The sequence below is a fragment of the Leiobunum rupestre genome, chromosome 3 (genome assembly GCF_980474605.1).
Source record: "Leiobunum rupestre chromosome 3, qqLeiRupe1.1.hap1, whole genome shotgun sequence".
In the NCBI taxonomy this organism is placed as follows: domain Eukaryota; kingdom Metazoa; phylum Arthropoda; class Arachnida; order Opiliones; family Sclerosomatidae; genus Leiobunum; species Leiobunum rupestre.
In genome coordinates, this window is record NC_143386.1 from 20,580,088 (window position 1) to 20,592,433 (window position 12,346).

A 12,346-nucleotide genomic window follows, 5' to 3' on the forward strand; every position below is an offset into this window, starting at 1 on the left:
TTATCTTTTGATGTTGTAGTCTAATTATATTTTATTTATAAAACACATGACCTTGTAATTGCCAAGGCCTAACAGCTCATGCAAAACATTGTTCACAAAGCTATAATTAATTGATATAGATATTATTTATATTGATATATTATTGAAAAACTTACTTTTTTAGTTTAGATTTAATGTATTTCTCAAGATTCCAATGATTTTCCATTAATTTTGAATAGAAAATTAAGCGCACAAGTCAACAATTACACCTCCCATCTCAAGCGAGTTCGCCAATAAAATTCTATAATGCTGCTAGTCCGGAGATGGCGCTGCGAAAGTATTAACTGGCGCGTGCTTTTGAATTTTTTAAACTATGAAGCGTTTGTGATCGTATCAATAGGCCTATTTATTAATACATTTTAAATTTTTTAATCTATTTAGAGTATAATTAATCAATATAAATAAAAATCAGGAATTAATATTTTGAAATAATATCGTAAATCGCAAACCCCTGTAACACATGAAGTCGGTTTAGAGCAAAGACTATATACGCTTCGCTTACTAGACAGGCGTCTCCATACAAAAAACCTGTTAACACTTTCGAAACACGGGAGAAGCCTTTGACCAGCCGTTAGAGGCACCACTAGTAGCACTCTGAAGCGCGAGGAAAATTTTGACCAGCGTCTGCTATCGTATGCAAGTTGAGCCATTGAACACGCCAATCTATTTATATATAGTCTTTGGTTTAGGGTCGGGGTACGGTCGATAAGTCGGTTTATAGCATTGAGTTGGGAATAAATAGAGGTACAACTAAATCTGTCTGGCGCGGGACCAATTTCGTTCCAAAAGGAGACTTTATCAACTTTATCGTTCAACCGTGGGGGCATCTGTCTTTATTGGTGGCAACTATTGCAATTGAATTTTTTCGCGAATCTGATGCGAAATTGAAATCTATGATTTCTCGTAACAAACAAACCTTTGAAGTTGTTTAAAAATAATTTTATTCTGTCAACACGATTCTTTTTAACTCAAGTTACGGTGAGTTAGCTAATAATTATTTATTTTTAGCCATATAACTTTACAAAATATAGATGGCGCTACCGCCTAGTTATAAAGATGAATTTCGTACAGTCTTATCAGATTAGGCCCCGCGTAACCATGGCAACTGGAATCGTAATTTTAATTCTAGCAGTATTATTTCGACACTAAAACCGTAATTTTTTTTGGACTATTTATGGTCGGTATGCCGACCATTATCCAACTTAAAATAGACCTTACATTTAATTATTGGATTCGACATTAACTTTATGAAACCGACCATATTTATTTAGGAAAAGGGGATATTTTAATTATTTTCTGACTATTTGATGATGATGAATTTTTTATTCACTTTTATTTTTTCTTCAAACTTATTTGTATTCGAAAATCTAATAATGAGATCAGTTTTGGGTCGGAAATAAGCATTAATATAAAGTCGGCCCGACGTCGTTTCGGAGTCGGTTCTTAGTTCTATTAATTGGCGGTAAAGAGTCGACGTTTTGCAGTCGGCCGACCATTTTACCCCTACGACATTTCGACCCTCAATCCAAAGGTCGGCCGACTTTAGCGTTTAGTACCTTTTGCCGACGTCGGCCCGACTCTAATTTGCTACAGGGAAGTAACTTCTTATGCAAATTAATTTCTAAAAATTAATTAATCATAATTAGTAAAAATGAACTTCAAGTATAATTATAATTATACAATAAAATACAATTATTTTAAAAATATGAAAAAAATACGTGTGGTCCTTATCAAGTCGGCATATCGACTGTACATTAAAGTCGACTTGCCGACTTTATAAAGTCTCAAAATGGAAATTTGTAATTTTTGGGATAAAAAAATTGAACAATTTGAGTCGGCATACGGTCGTCGACCTGAAAACGACTTTTAGACCCATACCCGACTCTTGACCGACACCCTAATGCTACAGGGGCGAGAGTACCGTCAACATTACTATAAGCAACCGAATCTAAAGGTACCGATATCGGAAGAAACGGGTTATTTTACTATTTATGTTTTTAAACATAGCCCTGGTTTATCTCAAAAGCTAGCTGGCCAGTGCTTTCTGCGACCTTAGAAAATAATAATTACTGATATTCTTCAAGACGATCTTCTAGTGTTTTTGCACAGCAGGGTACACGACGACGAAATACTACGCATTTACTGCAGTCATATTATCTTTTTACCAGTGCCTTAGTATCGTCCACTTATTTTATTTTCTTCATGTATCCTGGCTTATCAGAAAAGCAAGCAAACGTGTACTATATCCGTCATAACTAAAGCAGGGTACACGAAGACAAAAGACTATCATTAAATGCAGTCCGATATGTTTTTTACCATCTTCTTCGTGGGTTCTGTTTTAGCAGAAAAGCTAGCAAGTGAGTGCTTCATCCGTTATAACCACTTGCGAAACCCCCCTTAGCGCGGCTTCGCTAATCGGTTTGAAACCTGGTAACATATCTTGAGCCAAATATGAAAATAAATTATAGAATTTTGCAGTCGTGTGACTGAATTAAAAATTAAGCAACACTTTACTGTTCAAGGTGTGGATTGGCGTTTTCTTGGCGATGTCCATTCTAGTTATACTCTCATCCAACTTTCTGTTACAAAAAAAGGACCATAAAAATCGGTACAACGCGGATAACATTTACGGAGCTATTTTTCAATATCTGGCAGCACTTTTAAACGAGAGTAAGTATTAACAGGGATTCATATTCTATTATATAAAAAAATATATATATATGATGTAATAAAAATCAATATTTTCAAGTTTCCAATTGCAATTGGAAAAAAATAGACAACTATCATCATGGGTGCGTCTTCCGTGGCCAGAGAGGAAACTATCCAACTACGACATGAAATGGAACATTCCATTTGGCTCGAACTTCCCGCCAAAACGCGTATAAAATGTTCTAATCACACTGCATAGGAATATATACTAATTAGATAATTATATTACCATAAGTAACATAATAATAATAAGTATGTCAATTAACGAGATTTACAACCAAACTGATTTTCATAGTTATTGCGTAATTAAGATGTTTTCTCAGCACAGAGCCGTCTAGTGTCTAAAATACGCAAGACTTCCGCTAAGCCGAAATATCTGGTTTCCGATAGATAGGCGGAATATTAGGCTAAAATGATAAAAATTAAAAAAAAATTATCACGCGTGATTCGCACGCGGGGGCTTCAAAAGCCAAAGCCCCTCGCGACTAAAGAACGTGTTCTCCGATATTAGGCTTCAATATTTATCAAAACGTAGTCACCCAAAACGGTAAGTCGCGAGTCCAAGTCGCAGCTTGAAGAGAGTATCAGTGCCGAAAAAAGGTTCGGTTAGAAAATTAACATTAAAGAAATAGGAAATGTCATACTTAGTGTTATTATGTTACTTATGATATTACCGATAAAATAGTTTTGGAAACTCCGGTTTACGATGAGCACTATACATTATTCCAAAAAGCATTTTGAAAAATCAGCAGGAGCCTTCGAATGTTCGGGTCTATAAAGTACCATTGCCTTTATTGTTTTGATGTTGCTGCTGCGTCACGCGTGACGAATCGATGACGTTTTACTACGAAAAGCCTTGGTCATAAATGGGGTAAATTCTACAATTCACCCTGTTTTAAAGTACAAAGTGAACTGAACTTCTACGTATGTCGTGACGAATGAGCTACATAAAAACAAGTTCAGCTAGCGTAGGGTGCGTAGCTTAATTTATGGAAAGGGCTATTACATTAGCACTTAACCATTGACCATTGCTGGTCACTATTGTGAAAGTTGTGATTGAAGATGGTCATTTCACTAACATGTTCCTATACTCCTACCGCTTTTCAAGGTGTTGAGCGATAAGGTAGATTTCTAGGATATATCTGTACTAGTTTCACCGACATGACGGAAGTATTTTCCAAACTCAATCGATATTTTTAGTCCCTCATTAAGATATTGAATTCGTTTATTGATATTTCCGTCAATTTAAAAACAACTGCAATACAAATTAAGAAATAAATGCAAAATTAAAACTTTCAGTTTATTCCAATGCGAGATGGTATATTTTGTAATAACTATGCTTCATGCGAACCAACTACCCTGCCTGTCGTGTTTTGTTTACAATGGCGGCGTTTTTAAGGTTTTGCGTCCTTTCAATTTGCGAACAAACGCTCAGTTATAATGCTTGGTTTCGACTAGCGCCCGTCGTAATGTATTTTTCTTTACGCGCGTCCAAATATGTGTACGTCCCAAAGTTGAATGACGTGACGTTACGCGCTAGTGGAAACCAAGTCTAAGCCTTGGTTTCCACTAATTTACAAGAAGCTGCCATTCATAGACTCTTCATAAATTCATTTCAGCCTCTTTCAAGGAACCTGGTTCGAATTTTAAGAGATTTCTTTTCGGGACTTGGCTTTTGTCCATCATTGTCTTGACCAACTCGTTCACCGGTCACTTCCGAGCCAGCATGATGGTGTCGCTGCCTTCCCAGAGATATAACACCATCGCTGAACTGGCCAGGTCCTCGCACCAGGTGGAATCGTGGCTCTGGAAAGGCACCTCCGTCGAAGACTATTTTCGTGTAAGCTACGCTTTCAATAGTGTCCACATTAGCACAGATTAATCGTTTTGGACGAAAATGTATTTTGTTTACCGACGACTGAGAGTCGGCCCAATGACTCTTTGACGTACGTTTTTACACGCTTGCAAAGATCACGTTTTCTCCGAAACGTTGAGAGTGCTTGCAATCGGGTCGGGTCGGGTTTGAAGTTACCCGAAGGCGACCTGGTGGCCAGCCTACCTGCAATGTTTAGATCATGTCGTCTGAGCAGTGACAGTTCCACGTTCAAGCATTTAAGATCGCGTCGGCCTAAACCCTTCAATAACTAGTTTGACCGTGGTGGTTTTTGCGAACCATGTACTTCTTTAAGAAAAAAACGCAAACGATAAATTTTTTGGCGCCCGAAGATATAATTATGGTTTTTGTATGTAGTATTTCATTTTGTTGCTTATTTGTTTTACAAATACAACCGAGTCCTTCTGCGTGTTTCCTAATTGTTTGACGCGCGCTTTCGTTCAAAACACGTACTCCTTGAACGTGCCAACAAAGAGTTTTCCAAATGCTACGAACCATTGCGTGATCAGAAAGGCGCGAAACCTTTCCAAGGGTACTTGTGAACGCGGCTATTTTGAGGTCACTAAACCGATATCTTTTGCGGGAAGCGCGAAGCACATTGTTAATGAAACAAAATTAATAATGAGATGTAACTATTGGTTTAAATTCACAATGTAAGGAATTTAAAAAAAAAGTTATGGGTTCGCTAAGTCTGTCAATTTAAGAATTTTAATGTCGTAGTCGGCCAACTGTATTTTTTGTCTCTAACGGGCTTCCTCTCTACAGAATGATTGACTTTCGAATAAAGAAAAATTACTATATTTTAGTGTTGTTAATTTTCCGGCAAATAAAATGCGGAAAATGTTGTTTGAGCTCTTGTAATTAATTATAATAATAATTAATAATATCGAGTTTCAAACGATCGACATAGAGTCTTTTTGTACCGATAAGTAACCAGCTATGGACTGCATTGCAAAGGATGATAAAATTAGCGAATAAGTAGATTAGTCCATTATGAAAAGGGACAAAAAAAGTAAACCCTAAACAAATTTGAAGAAATTAAAAAACTTACAAATAGCTCGTACCGATAGGTCTTCGAGCAAACAAAAAGACGCGAAACTCGGACCAAATAGATCTTCGAGTGTTAGGTCTTCGAGCAAACAAAAAGACGCGAAACTCGGACCAAATAGATCTTCGAGTGTTAGGTCTTCGAGCAAACAAAAAGACGTGAAACTCGGACCAAATAGATCTTCGAGTGTTAGGTCTTCGAGCAAACGAAAAAACGCGAAACTCGGACCAAATAGATCTTCGAGTGTTAGGTCTTCGAGCAAACAAAAAGACGCGAAACTCGGACCAAATAGATCTTCGAGTGTTAGGTCTTCGAGCAAACAAAAAGACGTGAAACTCGGACCAAATAGATCTTCGAGTGTTAGGTCTTCGAGCAAACAAAAAGACGTGAAACTCGGACCAAATAGATCTTCGAGTGTTAGGTCTTCGAGCAAACAAAAAGACGTGAAACTCGGACCAAATAGATCTTCGAGTGTTAGGTCTTCGAGCAAACAAAAAGACGTGAAACTCGGACCAAATAGATCTTCGAGTGTTAGGTCTTCGAGCAAACAAAAAGACGCGAAACTCGGACCAAATAGATCTTCGAGTGTTAGGTCTTCGAGCAAACAAAAAGACGCGAAACTCGGACCAAATAGATCTTCGAGTGTTAGGTCTTCGAGCAAACAAAAAGACGTGAAACTCGGACCAAATAGATCTTCGAGTGTTAGGTCTTCGAGCAAACAAAAAGACGTGAACCTCGGACCAAATAGATCTTCGAGTGTTAGGTCTTCGAGCAAACAAAAAGACGCGAAACTCGGACCAAATAGATCTTCGAGTGTTAGGTCTTCGAGCAAACAAAAAGACGTGAAACTCGGACCAAATAGATCTTCGAGTGTTAGGTCTTCGAGCAAACAAAAAGACGTGAAACTCGGACCAAATAGATCTTCGAGTGTTAGGTCTTCGAGCAAACAAAAAGACGCGAAACTCGGACCAAATAGATCTTCGAGTGTTAGGTCTTCGAGCAAACAAAAAGACGTGAAACTCGGACCAAATAGATCTTCGAGTGTTAGGTCTTCGAGCAAACAAAAAGACGTGAAACTCGGACCAAATAGATCTTCGAGTGTTAGGTCTTCGAGCAAACAAAAAGACGTGAAACTCGGACCAAATAGATCTTCGAGCAAACAAAAAAACGTGAAACTCGGACCAAATAGATCTTCGAGTGTTAGGTCTTCGAGCAAACAAAAAGACGTGAACCTCGGACCAAATAGATCTTCGAGTGTTAGGTCTTCGAGCAAACAAAAAGACGCGAAACTCGGACCAAATAGATCTTCGAGCAAACAAAAAGACGCGAAACTCGGACCAAATAGATAGAGTCTTTTTGATTCACATTCAAAAATCGTTCCCTATACGATCGAAATGTAAAATATCGAAGTTCAAAGATTGACAAATCAGCGCATTACGTAGTTTTTAATTTTTAAAACTTTAACTCTATTCTCTATAATCACGGTGCGTGTATATAAAAATCCCACCTACTGACATCGTAACTTGTAAAATCGTACCTACTGACATTGAAACTATTGAAATCCCACCTACTGTTATCGAAACTAGTAAAATCGTACCTACTGACATCGTTACTAGTGAAATCGTACCTACTTACATCGAAACCTAACCTGCAACCTTTGATCTTTTCTTAAGCATTTCAGTAAAAATATGAGATTGATAAGAAAGGTCAACTAAGGATGCGGTCACTTTTATCGATCATATGATCCCTCTTAAAAACTTTTCGTTCAAATGAACTTTACTTTCGATCAAATGCACTTCAATCAAAAGGATCCTCTGTCGATCGTTTGGAATGCGATCAAATGTGTCTAAAACAGTAAGAAACATAGTAAATGAAAGAAATAGCTGCGTTACAAACTTATATAATAACTGCTGACTCGGGGTTAAGCCAGCGAATTTACGACACACCAGGATTTATTGATCGATTTACCTTTCTAATAAAAAGCACTTGATGACCGTCCTGCGAGCTAAAAGAGACCATCGTGTGTAAAAGAAATTGCACTAATAAATGAATTAGTATAAAATATTTCTATTCTTCTAAAATGATAGTTTGTAGCCAGAACTTTGAGCTTTTTGAATCAGTAGTAAATCAATCAATAGAAAGTGGCAAAAACCTTCAATAAATCTTTTCAATTTCCATTTTGCCACATAGTGGAAAACGTGAGAAGTTCATAAATTGCTGGATTTTCGTCTGCATAGCAGATGATTTGTAATTAATGAAGCCCTAAGTGTCTGCTATGCCGCTATGTAAATTGAAAAAGTAAATTCCAATTCATAAAATGCTGGGTACTTTGTGACGGAGCTTTGCAAATTTTGAAAAGCTGGCACAGCAGTCTATTGGACCATAAAATCAAGAACTGGCCTAGATGCCTCGCGTCGGCCCAACTGCCTTTTATCCCTAGGCGTTTAAAGGGTCAAAGAATTTCAAAAATGTAGCTTGAAAATGCCAAAATGTGATTGGTCGTATCTGCTTGCTATCACCAGGTTCGGATTGGGAGGAGCTAGCTGAAATTCGGGCTGAATTTGTCAAATCATTATGTGGCCCTTTAATTTTTGAACTGTCCCATTTCAATTTTACTTAATTCATTTCATTTGGTTTAGTATTCGTCGAATCCCGAAGTGAACAAAGTGTGGAAGCATATCGAGAGTAATGTCCGTTTGCTGCCGTTGTCGGAAATGTATAGTTTGGAGAGACTGATGTCACTGGGTTCTGGCAGAACAATCCTGATCGGTGAACTGTCCACGATGAAGGTCATCGTCGGGAAACTCTGCGACAGAATGCCTCAAATTAGTAACAACAACATGTATCTTGCAAAGGAAAATATCATGTCTCAGTACGCCACCGCCGTCGTCAGGAAAGAGTTGGTCCACTTGGACGTCTACCGGAAGATCGACGACCGGTTGGTTCTTTCATAAGCAGGGTTGTAGGGAGATGGTTCGATCACTTAGATTTTTGATTGGACGAAATATTTTTCTACCACGGATGGCACTAGTGACGCTAAGTAGCCCCTACAGATATTTTGAGGGCTTTACCTCATTACACTGGAGTACCTACGGAAAGGGAACACTACCAAGTTTTCGTGTCGATCGATCTCGGTTCTTTATTATCTCTAAATTAGTTAATTGTCGCTTTGTTATAAATTCATTAACAATTTAATTTTTGAAAATTGCAAACAATCTAAGCAAACCTAAGCTAATTAAGAGCCAAAAGTCAAAACTACGGTCAGTGTTATTCCTTTATTAATTCTAGTACAAAATTTGTATTTCAGTTCAAAAAAATATCTGAGAAACTAAAATTTAATGTTCGCTAATTATAAATATAAAAAAATTTAATTTCCTTAAAATTCCCACGTGTAAAACGAAACAGAAATTTAAGCGATCCCAGTTAGTTTGTAAAATTTAAATTTCCCGCTATCTCCTACAAATTAGGCTGCACCTCAGTACTTCTATGCATTGGGGGAATGCCCATAAGTATCTGAAGGGGCTACACAGTGTCGGGCGCGCCATCTATTTGCCACTTTTTCTTTAGCCAAACTCTCCTATGGTAGAATTGCTAAGTAAATATTATGGAAATAGATCCACTTTTTTAAACGCCTTTGTGATTATTATCCATCATCTTATGTGAATAACGATAAAGACTTATTCACATGAACCAACATTTTATTTTGGAACACGCGATTCTCCACTTGAATCGGTATTCTCAAAATCTGCTCTATTAATTCTACTACTCGTAATTCTACTGCTATTACAAAATACGTCGATAAAGGTTGGAAGGTTAAGACTGTCATTTAGTTTTGTTCGATCAAAACCAGGTGAATAAAAATTACAATATTTAAATATTTGGAGCTAGAAAAATCGTGGTCTCCATACGAACTCCAAAAAATGAACTTGCATTTATCTTTTTATTCGTTCAGGATAAATATTATTACTATGTGTCCAATATTAGCTCTATAGCCAGCTAGGCTTTTTGCAAAACGGTTTTACATATATCTCTTCATACTGTAGAGTTATATACCATACCGAAGTTTTTCTTAACGTAATATTGACCCCAAAAGATAATAAGTCATCGGCTATTATCATAAGTAACACAACAATAAAAGTATGAAACTTCCTACTGTCGATGCTAACTTTTTAATGATAGTCTGCTTCGTAAAAGACCATAGGAACTGACAAATCTCGGTGAGCAGCTACTAGTATTTGGAAGCGCCAGGTAACGGCGCTGAGATATCACTTCAGCCAACCTTTTACTCGGATCAAACAAAAATTAAAATAACGTTTACTTTGGCAAAATAATGATAAATTATTGAGTCGAAACATAAAATGGAATATTACAAAAATTCGCTTCGTTTCTGACCATACGTGCGCGTATTTTGTAATTTAGACCTAAGCCCGTTTTGTTCAGTATTTATAACCGTCAAGCCAACCTGGCATTAATTTTCTCAACGATTATTCCAATAATAATAATAATAATCATCAGCTAGGCTAATACCAAGGCACCACCTTAGGCCCAAGTAATCAAGCGACTTATTATGCCTTTAAACAGGTGGCCGGGTTACAATGCAAGGCAATCACCACGACATACTATAATGAATCGAAATGATAGTTATGATATTTCTAAACGCATTAAAAAGGTTCACGGGAATGCTTAAGTAACATAATAACGTAAGTATGACAATTAACAAATGTTTACAGCGAACTGATTTTCAGAGTTATTGGGCAATCAAGGTTTAGTTTAGCACATAGTACCGTAGAATTATTCCCAAGCCGTAATATACTACTCCCAGGACGTTAATATAGTACTCAGTTCGGTTACCAGGTCAAGTTCCAAAAGGAAATTAGCATTAAAATAATTATAAATCGCTGCCTAAGAAGCAAGTCAAGCTACTACATTAGACTGAGTTATTACTTCATTTAATGTTGCTTTAACCAAGGAGCAACAAACACAAGGGTACGGCAGCTAGCCTTTAAACACGGTAACGCAGTGTTGTGTACGAATTTCATTGGACGAGCCTTTACGCCGAACGTTTTACGGAAAGGGGGAAGACAATTTCCGTATTTTCCCCTTCCGACGGCAGCAGGCGCTAAAGCGAATAACCAATGAAAAATGTACACAAGATAATGTATGACTTTTGAGGGGTTGCATTCTCCTTGTGTGGGGTGCTGCGTTTTTTGCTCCTAGATTTAACCTTCTTTTCGGTGCATTTCAATTATTAAATAATTATGGCAATAATATAAATATAACACTAAAAATAAAGCTACAAGTGGTTGTGAACGTCCTTTCTGATTCGTACTTGCTTAAAGGGAATATAACCTGCAAATCAATATTCATGGAAGACCCCTTCAATTTTTCAAATAACCCTGTATAGTGGCGCCAAACATTTCTAAAGCCAAAAGCAAGAGCGGCCAGAGCCGCAAACGTTGGTGTTCCACACCAAATACCTGTGGTTCTATTCCCTTTAAGGATAAAACCCAAATTGACCATCATAGAGAATATGATAGTAAGTGGGGTGGCGGAGTGGTTAGCACTTTCGCCTCGCAGCAAGGGGGGCCGGGTTCGATCACAGCTTGTGGCATTGGGTGAAAACTCGGAACAACTTGTTCCGCGTTGAGTTTGCAAATTCTCTCTCCACTGGTTTAAGGGGTTTCCTCTTGCATAAAAACTTGTTGAGGTTAACGGTATTAGCTAGTGGGAAGTCAGATATCAGGCATCGACTCGTTCTAGAGCTTAAATGTTCCGAGTGTGCTTCAAAGCGTATACCAGTCTAAATATGGAGTCAGAGTGGGAAATAAGTGAATCAGTGAAGGTCAGAGTGGGGATAGAAATACGGTAATAGTTAGTGTAGGGAGCTGTTAGCTCGCGTGGCGTGAAGGGCTTGCCACCACCCTCCTACGCATTGTAACCCGGTCACCTGAATCAATGGTTTTAAAAGTGGCTTGATGACTTAGGCCTAAGGTGGTGTCTTGGGTATTATATTATATTATATTAGCCTAGCTGATTATATTTTTATAATCTTTTGTATTTCAGTATTCAGTGGTTGGTGGAATGTGGTTTGATTGAGAAAATGGTCGGGCGCGAGTACCAAAGTTACGACACTTGCATCAACAACAGAATGTCCTCCGGTCCGAGCGAGAAACCTCTGGGAATGGACGACATTGGAGCCATTTTCTACGTCTACCTGGTCTTGCAAGCCGCTTGTGTCGTCACCTTTGCATTCGAATTACTGCTTTGTCGTCGCAAAAACGTGGCTTTATCTGATGTTATCAACGGCGCGAAACATTAAAGGACTCGTAGATTTTAAACGTTAGAATCTATCGCTGCTTATTAACCATTGCAAAATCTTTAAATTAATTTAAAGCAACTGTCGGCTCTATCATTGCCACCTGTATTATGAAAAAGGCCCCTGTTATTAGAGATGGCCATGATAAAGCAACTGTCGGCTCTATCATTGCCACCTGTATTATGAAAAAGGCCCCTGTTAGTAGAGATGGCCATGAATCTATCCGAATCTTCGAAAAAAATGACTTTCGTGGAGAGCGTGGAGCCATCTATTAATGGGAACGGAAACTAAAATTCAAAATAGCGAAACAATAACGTCGTTAGAGAGCCATTATAGAGTA

General features: G+C 37.8%; 1 long non-coding RNA gene across 1 annotated transcript; it reads left to right on the forward strand.

Annotated features, from left to right (window-relative positions):
• Window positions 1-4,553: 4,553 nt before the first annotated feature.
• LOC149949779 (uncharacterized) lies at window positions 4,554-12,028 on the forward strand. Its single transcript, XR_016480096.1, has 2 exons — window positions 4,554-4,588; window positions 11,754-12,028. It is a non-coding gene; the product is annotated as an uncharacterized LOC149949779 (long non-coding RNA).
• Window positions 12,029-12,346: the final 318 nt, after the last annotated feature.